At 43.2% G+C, this 14,715-nt stretch overlaps 1 long non-coding RNA gene across 1 annotated transcript; it reads right to left on the reverse strand.

Annotated features, from left to right (window-relative positions):
• Nucleotides 1-9,087: 9,087 nt before the first annotated feature.
• On the reverse strand, nt 9,088-10,969 carry LOC138425201 (uncharacterized). Its single transcript, XR_011251118.1, has 2 exons — nt 10,804-10,969; nt 9,088-9,604 (listed from the first exon to the last, which is right to left on the reverse strand). It is a non-coding gene; the product is annotated as an uncharacterized lncRNA (long non-coding RNA).
• Nucleotides 10,970-14,715: the final 3,746 nt, after the last annotated feature.

Below are 14,715 nucleotides of genomic sequence, written 5' to 3' on the forward strand. Positions count from 1 at the left end.
AGAACAAGGAATGGGCAGGCGACCAAAGCAGAGCCTCTCAGAGTCATTTACTGGGATTGATGGCCTGACTCTGGACAAAGTCCTGTAGGCTTGCTAAGCTGGAGAGGGAAATGAATCCAGCCTGCCTGGGAGCTGTCTTCACCACCACATTCCGAGGGCCTCTGTGCAGGGAAGAACGAGGTCAAGCTAAGAGAGAGAAGGAGAGGCTTAACAGCAAGGAGTCCCCATGCAAGCAGTCACCAAAGCTCCGCTTTCCTGTGGCTTATAACACTGAGCTCTCTGAAATGCCCTCATGTTCTTCTCAGCTGTGCCAGCAATAAATAGACTCGGCTTCTCTGAGTTGAATTTCTGTCACCTTCACAGAAAGAACCTCAACTTCTACACTCTCTTTCCTGCCTTCTGGTACCTGCAGTATCCTTTCGGAATTCACTGCCCACCAAGGGGTCTCTCTCCCCCTCAAACTCTTGTTTCCATGTATCTGGTTACACCACCTCCTTCCTGAAAAGTCCCCAGGGTGCCACATAGAAGGCAGCTTTAAGCCAGAATTCCTCAGACTGACATGCACAGTCTAGCCCCAGCCAACTTTTCACCATTTCAGTTTCTTACACTCTTCACTTTTTATCATCACCCATAGTAAGAAATATTATAATATGTAATACTACCAGCTATATATAAAATATAGAATATATAAAAAGAAGAGAATATAGTGTATTACACATAGTAAGGGTAAATACTGTTTTGTAAAACATTGTTTTAGGTTATATGTATGTTTATATATATATTCAAAATGTTTAAAATGCACATATTATACATATCTTTATATATCACATAATGTATAACCATGTGTTATATTTTATATATACTAATATGCTTATATATATACACTAATATATAGTGTATTCATTATATATTATAAAATATGCATTATATGTATACTTTATTATTATATAATATATGTAATCTAAATGAATGTATATGTGTATTTATTACATTATAACCCTATAATATATGTATATACACACATATAACTAAAGATAAGTTTTACAAAACAATACTTACCATTACTATGTATAATACATTACCTTTTCTTTTATATTCCATTCATTCTTTTAAAAAATGCTGGTTGTAGTAAAAATGTTCCTTTTGTCACAAGAGTGAGAAATGAGATTGCTTCACCGCCTTGAGCTACAGTCTTTGTAGATATAGGGGATTCGAGATGTTCCATGCCATGAGGAGGGCAGATGGGGGAGCAAGGGCATAGAAGGATGCCCTGGCTTGGTCTCCACACAGTTCTTGGTGCCTCAAAGGCATAGGAACACAAAGTTGGCATGAGGGCTGTAGTTTTCCAACCCCTGATTACAGTAAGGTAGTTGCTAGATACTGTTCGGGTGGCTTGAAGATGAGAAGACTGATTCATTATGATGTTCTTTGTCTTTCCCTCAAGGTGGCTGCTTCAGCTCCAACCATAACACATGCATTTAGGTCAGAAGAGAGGAAAATAAAAGGGATCCTGACTTTGTCCTGTACTAATAGAAGTTTTTCCAGAGCCAAGTCCAGCAGATTTTCTTTAAGTTGCATCGCTCTCAGGCAAAGTCTTTCAAAATGGTGGTGATTATCCCAATGGCAGCATTCGGTTTACATGGTCCTCGATAAGCAGATGATGCAGAAAAAAAGTGTGTCTCTTTATTAGTGATTCTTGCTAGTCCCAGAGACAACACCGAATGGTCCATTTTGGGTTATAGATTCATCCCTGCTGCCAAGGTGTTAGGAAACTCTGATTGGCCAGTCTGGATCCATTCCTGACCCATGGGCCAGGAAAAAGGGAAGGAATGTGATTGTCAGCACTGCCATTTGAGGGAGGCTGAGCTTCTGAAGAAAAAATGCCAGTAGAAACCATCACCAATACAGAAGGGAGTTGATATATTGCTGCTAAATTGAATTGGGGTATCATTAAGAAGTAGTGCTAGGGAATTCCCTGGCGGTTCAGTAATTAGGACTCAGCATTTTCATTGCCTAGGGCCAGGGTTTGATCCCTGATTGGGGAACTGAGATCCTATAAGCTGTGCCACGTGGCAAAAAAAAAAAAAGCAGGAAATAGTCTACTCAAGATTTTACTTGATTTTTAAATGCTTTTATTTTTTGACAGTGTACAAAAACTTGATAGTATTTGCTTTTAAGAAATTATAGCCTAGGGTGGACAATTTATAGCCTAAGCTAAATAGAATTCTTTTGGTGACAAATGAAAAAGTATTTGACAAAATACATAGTGAAGACAAGGCTATGAGATTCTGAAGAACAGGGACTCAGAAGTAAGTTAATGGTGTCGTTTGAATAAACAAACTGAAACCGAAGAGGTAAGTGACGTCCTTACCGTTGCACTGAACTTTGTAACCCAAATGGGGTCAAAATACAGGATCTTTACCTTGAGGGGGTCAACTAAACCTCGTCAGTCCATCCGACTTGCTATTTTACATATGCCCTTAGGTGAGAGGTACTCCATCTTGGCAGACACGGGGAGTGTCTACAGGCTGTAATTGTGTTCCACCTTGGCGTGCTCAGAGCACCTGGCCAGACCTCAGACATTATACTGTGTCTGGTGTTTCATATGCTGCCTGCAGCCTGCCTGGGACTTAACCGATCAAAGAACTGTGTCACGGCCAGTGTTAGATGACGCGAGATATTCTAGGTTTCCTCACTTTCCTCTGATGAGCTTAGACTGAGACAGAGCCTGCAGAATGTGGAAGTGCAATCTTAATGAAGACAGTTGCTGGGCGTGGAGTTGTCAGGTGGGGTGGCTCAGAGGGCTTGGCAGTCAGCAAAGTGAGACAGGAAACCTCTTAAAACCAGTTCAGTGTTGCCTTGATTTGGTCATTATAATATTAATCCACCTTCCCACAGCGTGCATCAATTCTTGCTTGTCAGCAAGACTCCAATTTCCTAGCAATTCGACAGATTCAAAGTGGCTGTGCATCTCCTAAAATGCAGTTATCTCTCCCTGCGAGTGATATTTATTAGGGTAAGTAGTATAAGCATTAATTAATATTTCTCTCATCATTAAATAATGTGTTTTCATATTTGCCTGAAACCACAGGTGTGAGATCGAGAAGGAGAGAGAATGCTAAAGCAAAAGACGACTGAAGGGAAAATGAGGCCACCGCCTCCACTCAGACACACTTGTGTGATATCACTCACGTTTCTTTAGCTTTCCGGACCTGAGTATTCTTATCCATCAAATCATGGAGTGATTCCTAAAGTCTCTTCCAATTTCTATTCCTGCTGTCTGTATCAAAATCATTTTCAATTTAGAAGTCTTTTTGTGACCAATAAGAGAAATTCATGACTTTTATTTCTTGGAGGTCTTACAAAAGTGAAGATAAGAGAAGGGGACGACAGAGGATGAGATGATTGGATGGCATCACTGACTCCATGGACATGAGTTTGAGTAAGCTCCGGGAGTTGGTGATAGACAGGGAAGCCTGGTGTGCTACTGTCTGTGGGGTCACAAAGAGTGGGACACGACTGAGCAACTGAGCTGAACTGAATAGAAATTCCCATGAGCTAGCAAAAGCTAAATAGAGAGATTTATCAAAACACCAGTGTGTAACAGATGGAACCTTAGTAAATTTGCTTTAATTCAAACAGAAACCTGGTTCGGATCCTCCATCCCATTGTGCTTGCAGGAACTGAAGGATAGGGTGTGTGTAGGTGCAGGAATGTGGGTTTGAAAAGCAAAGATGATATTAAAATATCTAACAGCTGCTAGAGCCGCAAAGGTACATGCCAGCTGATCACAGGCCTGCCTGAAAGGGTGGGAGTCGGTGGGATGGAGGGGGTGGGGGAGAGAATAAATAAAAGAATAAAACACAAGCTCTTCTCCTTTCTGGTTTCCCCACCCTCAAACAAGAATAATAGTACCTCAATAAATTAACTCAACACATAAAGATACACAGACATTTCAGAGAACCCAAGTGCAAAGATAGGAGAAGGCAATGGTAACCCACTCTAGTACTCTTGCCTGGAAAATCCCACGGATGGAGGAGCCTGGTGGGCTGCAGTCCATGGGGTCACTAAGAGTCGGACATGACTGAGCGACTTCACTTTCACTTTTCACTTTCATGCATTGGAGAAGGAAATGACAACCCACTCCAGTGTTCTTGCCTAGAGAATCCCAGGGATGGGGGAGCCTGGTGGGCTGCCATCTATGGGGTCGCACAGAGTTGGACGCAACTGAAGCGACTTAGCAGCAGCAGCAGCAGCAGCAAGGGCAAAGATGAAACCAGCCTGCAAGAATGAATTAGAACCAGCGGCTTATATGGCCGCAAGACTCTAGATCCTTCTCTTGTGGGCTCTTCTCTGTAGGACTCCCTCAACTGGTTTGTTTTCTCTTTCATCTGTTCAGTCTGTCTTTGTCTGGTTTTCCAGTTTATATGCTCCTAAATTTACCTTTTGTTGTCATTCTAAATATCACACAGACTCAAGATGAGCCAGATCCAAATTCCTCTTGAAAGGATTCTAACTGGCAAAGCTTGGGTCAGGTTCCTTTTCCTAACAATCTACCTGTGACCGGGATGGTTTTGTCATATTGGAAAAAAAAAAAGTAGCTGCTGGGAGCCTCTTACTGTCGATGCAGATTGTAGTGCAGGAACGTTGTTGAAAATACTTAACAACTGATGTGAGATGGGCATCAATCACTGAGAATGGACACCAGCCCTAAACAGCCAGTGCAGCTGGACCAGTCTAGTCTGGAATGGGGAAAGAAGAGGACCAGTTCCCAGCAGATGGAAAACAGTCATGAATTGGGCTTTTAATCTAAGAGTGGTCTGTCCAGAGTCTATGAAAAAAACAGTAAAAGCCCATGTTAAAAGCAAAGTGTCCTTGGAAGCTTTATTTTTTAGCAATTAGAGGGATTATTTAAGTGCCATTTTGTTTTCTATCGGCACAACTGTGTGCCAAATGCTGCAAACAATAAAAGGAAAATACAGCACGGAACACTCCCTGTCCTCTGCCTCCAGGAGCTTTCACTCTGGTTTGAGTGAGACAGGAAGAATTTACAGATCCAGGCATTGATTATAAAGGGCGCCCGGTGAGTGCGCTGTGAGTCAGGGGTAGAAGAACTCCCTGTGGACCGAAGAGTCCGGGACACTGACAGGGAGTGGCTGAGAATACTTTCTATGTCTCCTCTCAAAGTAAAGATTTTTTAAATTATGTGGATTAATGAAGGGACCCATCACCTGGACTTTGAAGGATTTATTCAAAAGGTCCAAGAGCTTTTTCTAAGTTAAGGATGGGACTGCAAGAAACTTTGCTCAAGCTTAAACACCAGCCTCTGGAATGAGGTACTGACACATGCCACAATATGGATAAACCTTGAAAACGTTACGCTGAGTGAAAGAAACCAGACACAAAGTCACATATTGTATGATTCCACTTATATGAAATAACCACAGTAGGAAAACCCATAGAAACCGAAAGAGAATTGGTGGTTGCCCTGGGCTGGAGGGAAAGAGGAGTAACTCCTAACACGTACAGGATTTCTTTTGAGGATGAGGAAAATGTTCTGGAGTTAGTTGTGACTATTGCGCAACCTTGTGAATATACAAAAAAGCATAACTATACTTCAAATGGGTGGATTTTATGGTATGTGGATTAGATCTCAACAAAACAAAAACAATAGCAAAGACACATTTTAAAAAATCAGCCTTCTGTTTAGAAAAAGTTTCTTTCTCTTCTTTCCTTCTATACTTCAGTGTGAATATTTCTTTTATTCACTGACAGTTCCCTAATCTGTTACACCAGCCTAGGACTCCCCTGCAGCTGAAACCTTCCTGGAGATTCCCCATAGGTACCTCAAAGCCAACATAATGAAAATAAAATTGCAACGTTGAACCCTAACTTTCTCTTCTTGTATTTCCTCCTTCAGTTGATGGGTTCACTGACCATCCAGTCATGTAAGGCATCCATGTGTGAGTCATTCTTTATATCATTCAATCATTTGTTCATCCATTCAGCAGATTGTCTTTAAAGACCTGTACATATCAGGCACAGGCTTGTGCTGGACATGGAGCTGGGAATGAGACACATAAGGGTTCCAGCCCTTATGGAGAACCGTGGAAGATAGATCAATCATTCAGACACAGTGAGATGAGAACAGTGGCCTGGGGAATACAGGGAGCCAACTCCCACCTGTGATTATTCACCAAATGTTATTGATTTTGCCTCCTAAATACCTCTCGAAGCCGGTGTTTGCTCCTCATTCAAAATACTCTTGTCTTCCTTCAAGCCTGTCTACATGACCTCAGTTGCTTCCTAACTGGTCTCCTTGTCCCAGTTTCTCATGCCACCAGCCTTGTTAGTCTCAAATCCTTCTCCCACCCTGCTGCTAGAAAGACCATTCAAAAACAAAACACTTCCTCATGCAATTTCCTTGTTTATAATATTTTGTCTCCTATAGTGTTCAATACACCTGAAGGCTATAATATGCTCCCACCAGAAGAGGGGCTGCAGTGACTGATGACGGGGGTTGGCCCTCTTCCTAACTTGGATGGAGAATCATTGTGTAGTTCAAATTCCTTGCCAGGACATACCACGTCCTTCATAAAGTGACCCTTGCTTACCTCTTCAGTCTCACCACCATGGCTTCTCCCATGTGGTCAGAGGATGGATTTTCTTTCTCCAGTTTCTCCCCATCCCCATAGTCTACTCAACACCAAGGTGAGCCTGCTTCCCAAGGCAGACTCATTGACAGACTTCATTTTAAAATTCTCCCGTGCTTTGTTGCCAGGTAGCTGAACTAAGGCCACATTAATGTTCTGAAGATCTTTCAGATATTTGACAGGTCATTTGATCGTTTGATCATTTGATCATTCATGGCCTCGGTCTGCCACCCACTTGACTAAAGCCCTCATTCAGTCCAGCAGCAGAAGTGGATGGAACTGAGGGATTGACAACCTCCCTAAGCTTCTGTGCAAGAAGAAGAGGGACCCTGGGCAAAGCAGAGAGAGGAGGCAACAAAAGAGTTTAAATGGACCAAAGAAATGAGGCAGAAGAGAAGAGACAGAGAGTACCAGAGGAGAGATGGCTCCCCACCCCTGCTTCCTCTGGGTGTGGACCATGTTGCTTCTGGGCATGCTGACATCGAGTCTTGTGATGTGAGTTAGAGGAACTGGTTGGGTAAGAAGAGCTACCCCCCAGCGTTTCTTCCTGTGAGGGTTTTATACAAGTTGCAGCAGCTGCTGCTGCTAAGTCGCTTCAGTCGTGTCCGACTCTGTGCGACCCCATAGACGGCAGCCCACTAGGCTCCCCCGTTCCTGGGATTCTCCAGGCAAGAACACTGGAGTGGGTTGCCATTTCCTTCTCCAATGCATGAAAGTGAAAAATGAAAGTGAAGTTGCTCCGTCGTGTCTGACTCGTAGTGATCCCATGGACTGCAGCCTACCAGACTCCTCCATCCATGGGTTTTCCAAGCAAGAGTGCTGGAGTGGGGTACTATTGCCTTCTCCTTATACAAGTTGGAACATGCCCAAAACAAAGAACTGCTTTTACTTTCTTTTATATCCCATATGTGCTGATAGCTGTGCATGCATGCTAAGTCGGTTCAGTTATGTCCGACTCTTTGCGACCCTGTGGATGATAACCCACCAAACTTCTCTGTCCATGGGATCCTCCAGGCAAGAATACTGGAGTGGGTTGCCATGGGTAAGAAGAGCTTCCCTGCCCTGCCTTGCCCAGCCAATACCCTCTCCAGGAGGTCTTCCCAACCCAGGGATAGAAGCCATGTCTCTTATTGGCAAGTGGGTTCTTTACCACTAGCATCACCTGGAAGCCCGTGCTGATAGCTACAAACAGTAAAAAAACTACTTGATTGTTTTGGTACCAGCGCATGAACGATCATGGTACCATCGCCTCCTTCCATTGAGGAGTGTGAGCAGGGGTTGCACCCATGTGTGCCTACACACTAGCCATTGCCATTCCCTCCACAGTCGGGCTGTTGAGCCTCTGTGCTCTCCCACCTGCTGTACCCTCAGGCTGGAATGCTTCTCTCCCGTCTTATCAGTTTATTTAACCTCATACCTCATGGCTCACCTTGGAGCTTTTACTGACCCTCTTAACACAAATTAGGTGACTGGGGGCTAGGTGTCTGTCTTCTGCTTTTCCCATAACGTTCAGGGCACCTCTCCTACAGCCTCTGTAATGCTGGAGGGCATTATTGGTTTAAGTGAGTCCTCACCGAGAGATGAAGGGTGACGGCTGTGTCATGCTCATCTCTTTATCTTTAGGTCTTACCAAAGTGCTTAGTGTCTAGGTCATTTTCAATAAATCATTTCTGAATAGCTGAAGGAATTAAGAATAGAATGCTGCATATTGAAAAACTGCCACGCGTCCCTTTGACCCAGACTAAATCTTATTCAGTGTCCTCAGGGCATCCTAATAAGGTACTTCCCTTCTCACCTAAACAATTTGCTGGCCCCTTCTCAGAAATGTGGAAGGGTTGGGCTAATTGGATTTGTCTAAAGAGAAGAGAAGGAGAATGATGGGAGAGAAAGGCTTAAAACAGCCAAGCCTCATCTCTTTGCATAGTTTACTGGATTCAATCTCAGTAAAATTGAATCAGTTGGCACCGTTGTCCTCCAGCCCCAGTTTAATGATGGGTGAATGCACTATTAAACGGGAGTGCAGGAGGAAGGGATCCAGAGGAGCTGGTCAGGAGAGACAGTCCTGCCCGTTAGTGGCTGTGAAGAGAAGGGACACATTGCCAATTGCACTCGTGTTCCCCGCAAGAACCTTGGGTTCCTGGAATCTGAGCCCGAAGAGACTGACCTCCCTGTCACCTGGTCCTGTGGTTCCACTGATGAGGGAGTGATTCTGACATGGTTTATGACTGCCTTGAGCAGGTTACCTCTTTAATATCTATTTTAAAAAGAGAATGAAGATTCTTGTTTGTTGTTGTTATAAGCTCAGAAGCAAGGTACCCACAAAGCACTCTACAATGGCTACAATTAACTTTATTATATTTCCATCCTGTAATAATCTACTATAAATTATAGCCCATGAGAATTATACTTAGGTCCAGAATAATGAGCAATAGCATTCATTTGTGTATTTATTTTATTAAGGCTATTTTTGAAAAATATTGAGAACTGTGAAAAGGAAAATTAAGTTTTCTGGCAAAATCACCATTCAGAAAAATCATTATGAGGGTTTTTGTTGCTGTTCAGTCGCTCAGTTGTGTCCAACTCTCTGTGACCCCATGGTGTGTAGGCCCGCCAGGATCCTCTGTCCAGGGAACTTTTCAAGTGAGAATACTGGGTTACCAGTTCCTTTTCCAGGGGATCTTCCGGACCCAGGAGTGGAACCTGGGTCTCCTGTCTCATGCACGGACCCTAGTTAATTTGGCCAGGCCTCCCTCAGTCATTATATCTTACCCACAGACTACTTGCCTTGTAAACTTCCTGCTAGAAATTTTGGTTGGCGTTAGCAAGACTCCATAATTCTTGTAGTCTCTCAGGAGTGTTTGGAGAGACAGGCCTGATGAAGTTGGGTCCCGCACCTGAGTGAGTGGCTTTCGGGTTCCCCCCTGTTGTCCTCGGAGCAGAAGGATTCCAGGCTGGTGGGAAGGGTAATGAGAGAAATTCAAGTTAGTTGGGAGGCCAGTGAAGGAGGAGATTTTTGTTTTAATTGGAATTCTTCTGGATATTTCTTCCAAAGGCTACATGCCTACATCTCACTTTACTTCAGTTCCATTCAACAGTTAAGAAAAAGAGCTGTCTTTTCTGTAGCACATCCTACCAAGGATTCAGAATTAGCTCTGTTCGTCCTTTGTCCTTCTTTCTTCCTCTCTCCTAGATAGGAATGTGTTTCTCCTCAACTGTTTTCTTCATGCCTGGGGTGCTTGCCCTTCTAGTTCATTTCTAGATTGTTTTAGCATCCTCTAAGGGTTCTGGAGTAAATGATCATGGACTGAATTCCAGATATGCTCAGACGGTAAAGCCTGGAAAATCCCATGGGAGGAGCCTGGTAGGCTACAGTCCATGGGGTCGCAAAGAGTCGGACACAACTGAGCGACTTTACTTCCTTCCTTCCGTGTTATATGGCTTCCCAGGCGGCTCTAGTGGTAAAGAATCCACCTGCCAATGCAGGAAACATAAGAGACATGGGTTCCATTCCTGGGTCGGGAAATGCAACCCATTCCAGTATTCTTGCCTGGAGAATCCCAGGGATAGAGAAGTCTGGCGGGTTACAGTTCATGGAGTCCAGAGTCAGACACGACTGAAGCGACAAAGCACGCATGTTAGTCATTTATTCAGCAGTATTTGTCAAGCCTGTACTATGTGTTAGGTAACATGAGTCTGGCAATTAATAGCATGTCCATAAACCTTGTTCTCTAGAAACTTACAGTCCAGTGCAGGCGGTAAAGAAGCAGATAGGGAATTGCAAAATGAGGTAACAAAGTAAGAAGTCAGCTCAAGATGCTACGTCTCAAAAAAAGAAAAAGATGCCATGTCTCATTAGACCAAAGGTCACCCTCAACCAGACTGAAAGCTTTAAACCTGGCCCAACACCCAGGTCCCTGAGCTCTTTCAGAGAGGCATAAATATGGAGAAGACTCCAAATTATCTGCCCCATACCAGTCTCATCTGGACAGGCCGTTCTTCCCTCTAGCTTCCCGCTAAGCTGTAAAAAGAGATTCAGTAAACACCAGCTGAATTAAACTGGTCAATTGATGTATTGACTTTTTTTTTCTTTATTAAATCATTAAAACTCTGAAACCAAGCCAGAATCAAGTATGAATAATGCGATTGTTACCTTGCTTGTCCAAGATTGCCCTTTTCATCTTTCATCCTATTTGAAGGAACTGAGAGCCAGGATAAGTCCTCTAGACAGAAATCGGCTAAAATGTTATGGACTGAACACTCTGCCACGGCAGGGGACTCTGAGTCTCAGCTGTTCAACAGAGGATGCTGCATGGATTTGCTCATCAGCCTAATTTAGATGATAGATGATTGACTGAAATGAGCTATGAGAGGGTGTGTATTAATACCTTCCCTAGCAACACACCAACGAGGGAGTGGCAAAGTCCAAAGGTTCAACATCAGTTTTCCATCCTGGGTAAGTTCACATGGCTTTCCTCTTCTAGCCATAAATTCTGAGAAATTTCCCTCCAAAATCTTCCTTTAGAACCCAGTCTGGATTGAATCAGAGTTGGATAGACTGGAAAACATTTACTTTTCCAAATTTCTGACATCAGTCTTTGAAGTTCAATTGTTCTGACTTTCCCATCCCCCTCCCCTGCCTCCCATCCCAGGATAAAATGATTAAGAATTAGGAGCAAAGTGAATGGAAGAAACACAATTGTCAGGACCTTTGAAGAGGAGAACCATCTGGGCCATTTACTCTGAGCCTTCTTAGATGCAACTTTCTTTCTTTTCTTTTTTAAGTATTTATTTATTTGACTGCACCGGGTCTTAGTTGTGGCATGCAGGAATCTTTAGTTGAGGCATGCGGGACCTACTTCCCTGACCAGGGATCAAGCCTGAGCCCCCTGCATTGGAAGCACAGAGTCTTAGCGAGTGGACCAGCAGGGAAGTCCCCTTAGTTACAAATTTCTGCTGAAGAGTGAGAAAAGGCTTCATATTTTAATATCCACGGGTTAATTTGCCATTCAATTACCATGATCCAATTATATACAATCCAATTACATACATTCAAGTCTCATTTCAGAACAAATGTTAAAATCGACATGTGTACACATCAAATATTGCTGGGATTTGGCAATTCATATCATTTTATTAATAATATGAAGTTTTCCTACTTGGTCACTTTATCATTTTTTTTCAGTTTGCCACTGGTAACTCTTCAGTCAGGAACTATGAATATTTACCTAGAAGAGAGATTGGGCCTTCCTGGGTGGCACTAGTGGTAAAGAACCCATCTACCAATGCAATAGACGTAAGAAACATGAGTTCAATCCCTGGGTCGGAAAGATCCCCTGGAGAAGGGAATGGCAATGCACTGCAGTGTTCTTGCCTGGAGAGTCTCATGGACAGAGGAGCCTGGTGGGCTACAGAGTCTATGGGGTCACAAAGAGTGAAGTCACTTCGCTCGTGTCCAACTCTGTGTGACCTTATGCACTATAACCCACCAGGCTCCTCTCTTCATGGGATTCTCCAGGCAAGAATACTGGAGTGGGTTGCCAGGCCCTTCTTCAGGGGATCCTCCCAACCCAGGGATAGAACACACATCTCTTATGTCTCCTGTTCTTTACAATAAGTGCCCATGGGAAGCCCCTCCCTACATCTAGAGTTACATTATTATAATCATTGATCTTATAAAACTGTATCTTTGATCAGTCGTTTCAAGTCAGCTAATCATCACTACACGTCTAGTAATGCAAGAAACAATCATCTTGTACAGTGTGCTGTGCTAAGTCTCTCAGTCGTGTCCAGCTCTTTGCGACCACATGGACTGTAGCCTGCCAGGCTCCTCAATAGGCAGAATACAAGTAATATAGTTAGTCGTATTGATAAGGTCATAAATAAGTATTTAAGTGAAGAGCCCGGTATCTCCCCAGATCGCTAACCAGTCTGTTTTGCATCCATCACTATCTTTAAGGGAAATGATATGTTGTCATCATACTCAAAGTTCACCAAAGATGTCTGCAGGTACGAGGTGAGTGGCAGATCATGGTGATCCCTGAAGGACTGACAAAGGAATGTTATCTTCTGAGGACTTATGCGGTTGTCATCCAGAGAAGAGCAATTGATGTTTATGTTTGAGCAGGTATTTCTGCCACTGGGCAGTCTGGCTAATGCAGAATGCCATTGCACAAAGAATGGTAGACGGGAGGGAGGAGGTCAAAGGGCAGAGAAAAAGTTTTATGCTTAAAGTTTTTCTTGGCTTAAAATATGAATTTTATGTCATCCCTTTTATGAAAGATCCAAGAGCCTCTTACAATGATTCAAAAATAATAAGGTCATTCTTTTTTCCAGAGTTACAAAAGTGTCACTTGTACTGCCCAAATCGAAGTGAGACAGCATCTCAGAGTAGGAAATGAAAGGAGCCAGTATGAGATGCAAGTAGTTTTTTAGTATTTATGTATTCTATTTATCTGGCTGTGTGGGATGCTCCTTGTAGTTCATGGACTCTAGTTGTGGTGCTCGGCCTCCAGAGTATGTAGACTCCAGAGAACAGGGCCTTCAGTAGCTGCGGCTGGTGGGCTTAGTTGCTCCATGGCATACGGTCTCTTATTTCCCCAACCAAGTATTGAACCCATGGCCCCTGCATTGCAAGGTGGATTCTTAACCACTGGACCACCAGAGAAGTCCCCCAAGTAGTTTTAAAAGGCATGAAAGATATGAAAGCACTTATGTACGGTAATGAACTGTACATTTTAAAAAATGATTAAGGTGGTCAATTTTATATTATGCATGAGGTGTTAAGTTGATTCAGTCCTGTCTGACTCTGCAACCCTATGGACTGTAGCCCTCCAGGTTCCTCTGCCTTTGGAATTCTCCAGGCAGGAATACTGGAGTGGGTTGCCAGTCCCTCCTCCAGGGATATTACGCATATTTTACTACAATTAAAATGTTTTTAATTTAATGTTATGGAGAAGGAAATGGCAACCCACTCCAGTGTTCTTGCCTGGAGAATCCCAGGGACAGGGGAGCCTGGTGGGCTGCCGTCTATGGGGTCACACAGAGTCCGACATGACTGAAGCGACTTAGCAGCAGCAGCAGCAGTATTTAGGAAAGTAAGTTTTATTATTTCTTTTTAGTTTGATCTCAATTTTTTAAATTGAAGTACAGTTGATTTACAATATTACATTTGTTTCAGGTGTACAGCATAGTGATTAAGTATCTTTGCAGAATTTATTCCATTATAAGTTACTATAAGATAATGGCTATAATTTCCTGTGCTATACAGCGTAGCTTTATTGCTTATCTATTTTTACACATAGTAGTTTGAATCCCTTAATCCCGTATGCCTATCTAGAACAAGCCTGTTTTCTATGCCTGTGAGTCTCTTTCTGTTTTGCAAATAGTTTGTATATTTTTTTTAGATTCCACATATAGGTGGTTTCATAGGGTATATAATGGAAAAGTGCCAGGTTTCAACAGACAGGAGTTGGGCCTGCCTGTCTCAGCAGAGTCATGAAGTGAATTAAAGGAATCTCTTAAAGTAACACTAGCGCAGGTCATCTTCCCAGATCTGATGAGTCTCCTTTTTTTTTTTTGTCCAGATAATGATAATGAAGACTGATTTTTTAACAGCAAAGCCAATTTGATTTGTTAATTGGTGCTCCTATTATCTTTTCTTTTTTCTTTTCTTTTTTTTTTTGTTTTGGCTGCACCAGGTTTTAGTTGTGGCATGTGGGATCTAGTTTCCTGACCAGGGATGTATCCCGCCCCCCTGCATTGGGAGCAAGGAGTCTTAACCACCGGACCATGCTCCCCGGTGCTCCAATATCTTAAAGGTATTTTCCTTATGGTAAAACATGGAGAGCAATGCAGGAAGGGGACAAGTCTGGGGAGGACCAAACGTGGAAATTCCTCTCCTGAGCACCTCCACTCCATCCCTTGTGTACGTAGGTCCTGGTTATCGGAACCTGCTAGAGGAGATGGGGGTATAGAAGTGGGTGCCGGCCAGTCAGTGTGACAGGTGTGTTTGTATGGTGTGTAAGTCATAGGGGAGTCCTTCGAGGATGGATCTCAGGGGTGT

Source organism: Ovis canadensis, chromosome 20 (assembly GCF_042477335.2).
Source record: "Ovis canadensis isolate MfBH-ARS-UI-01 breed Bighorn chromosome 20, ARS-UI_OviCan_v2, whole genome shotgun sequence".
NCBI lineage: Eukaryota > Metazoa > Chordata > Mammalia > Artiodactyla > Bovidae > Ovis > Ovis canadensis.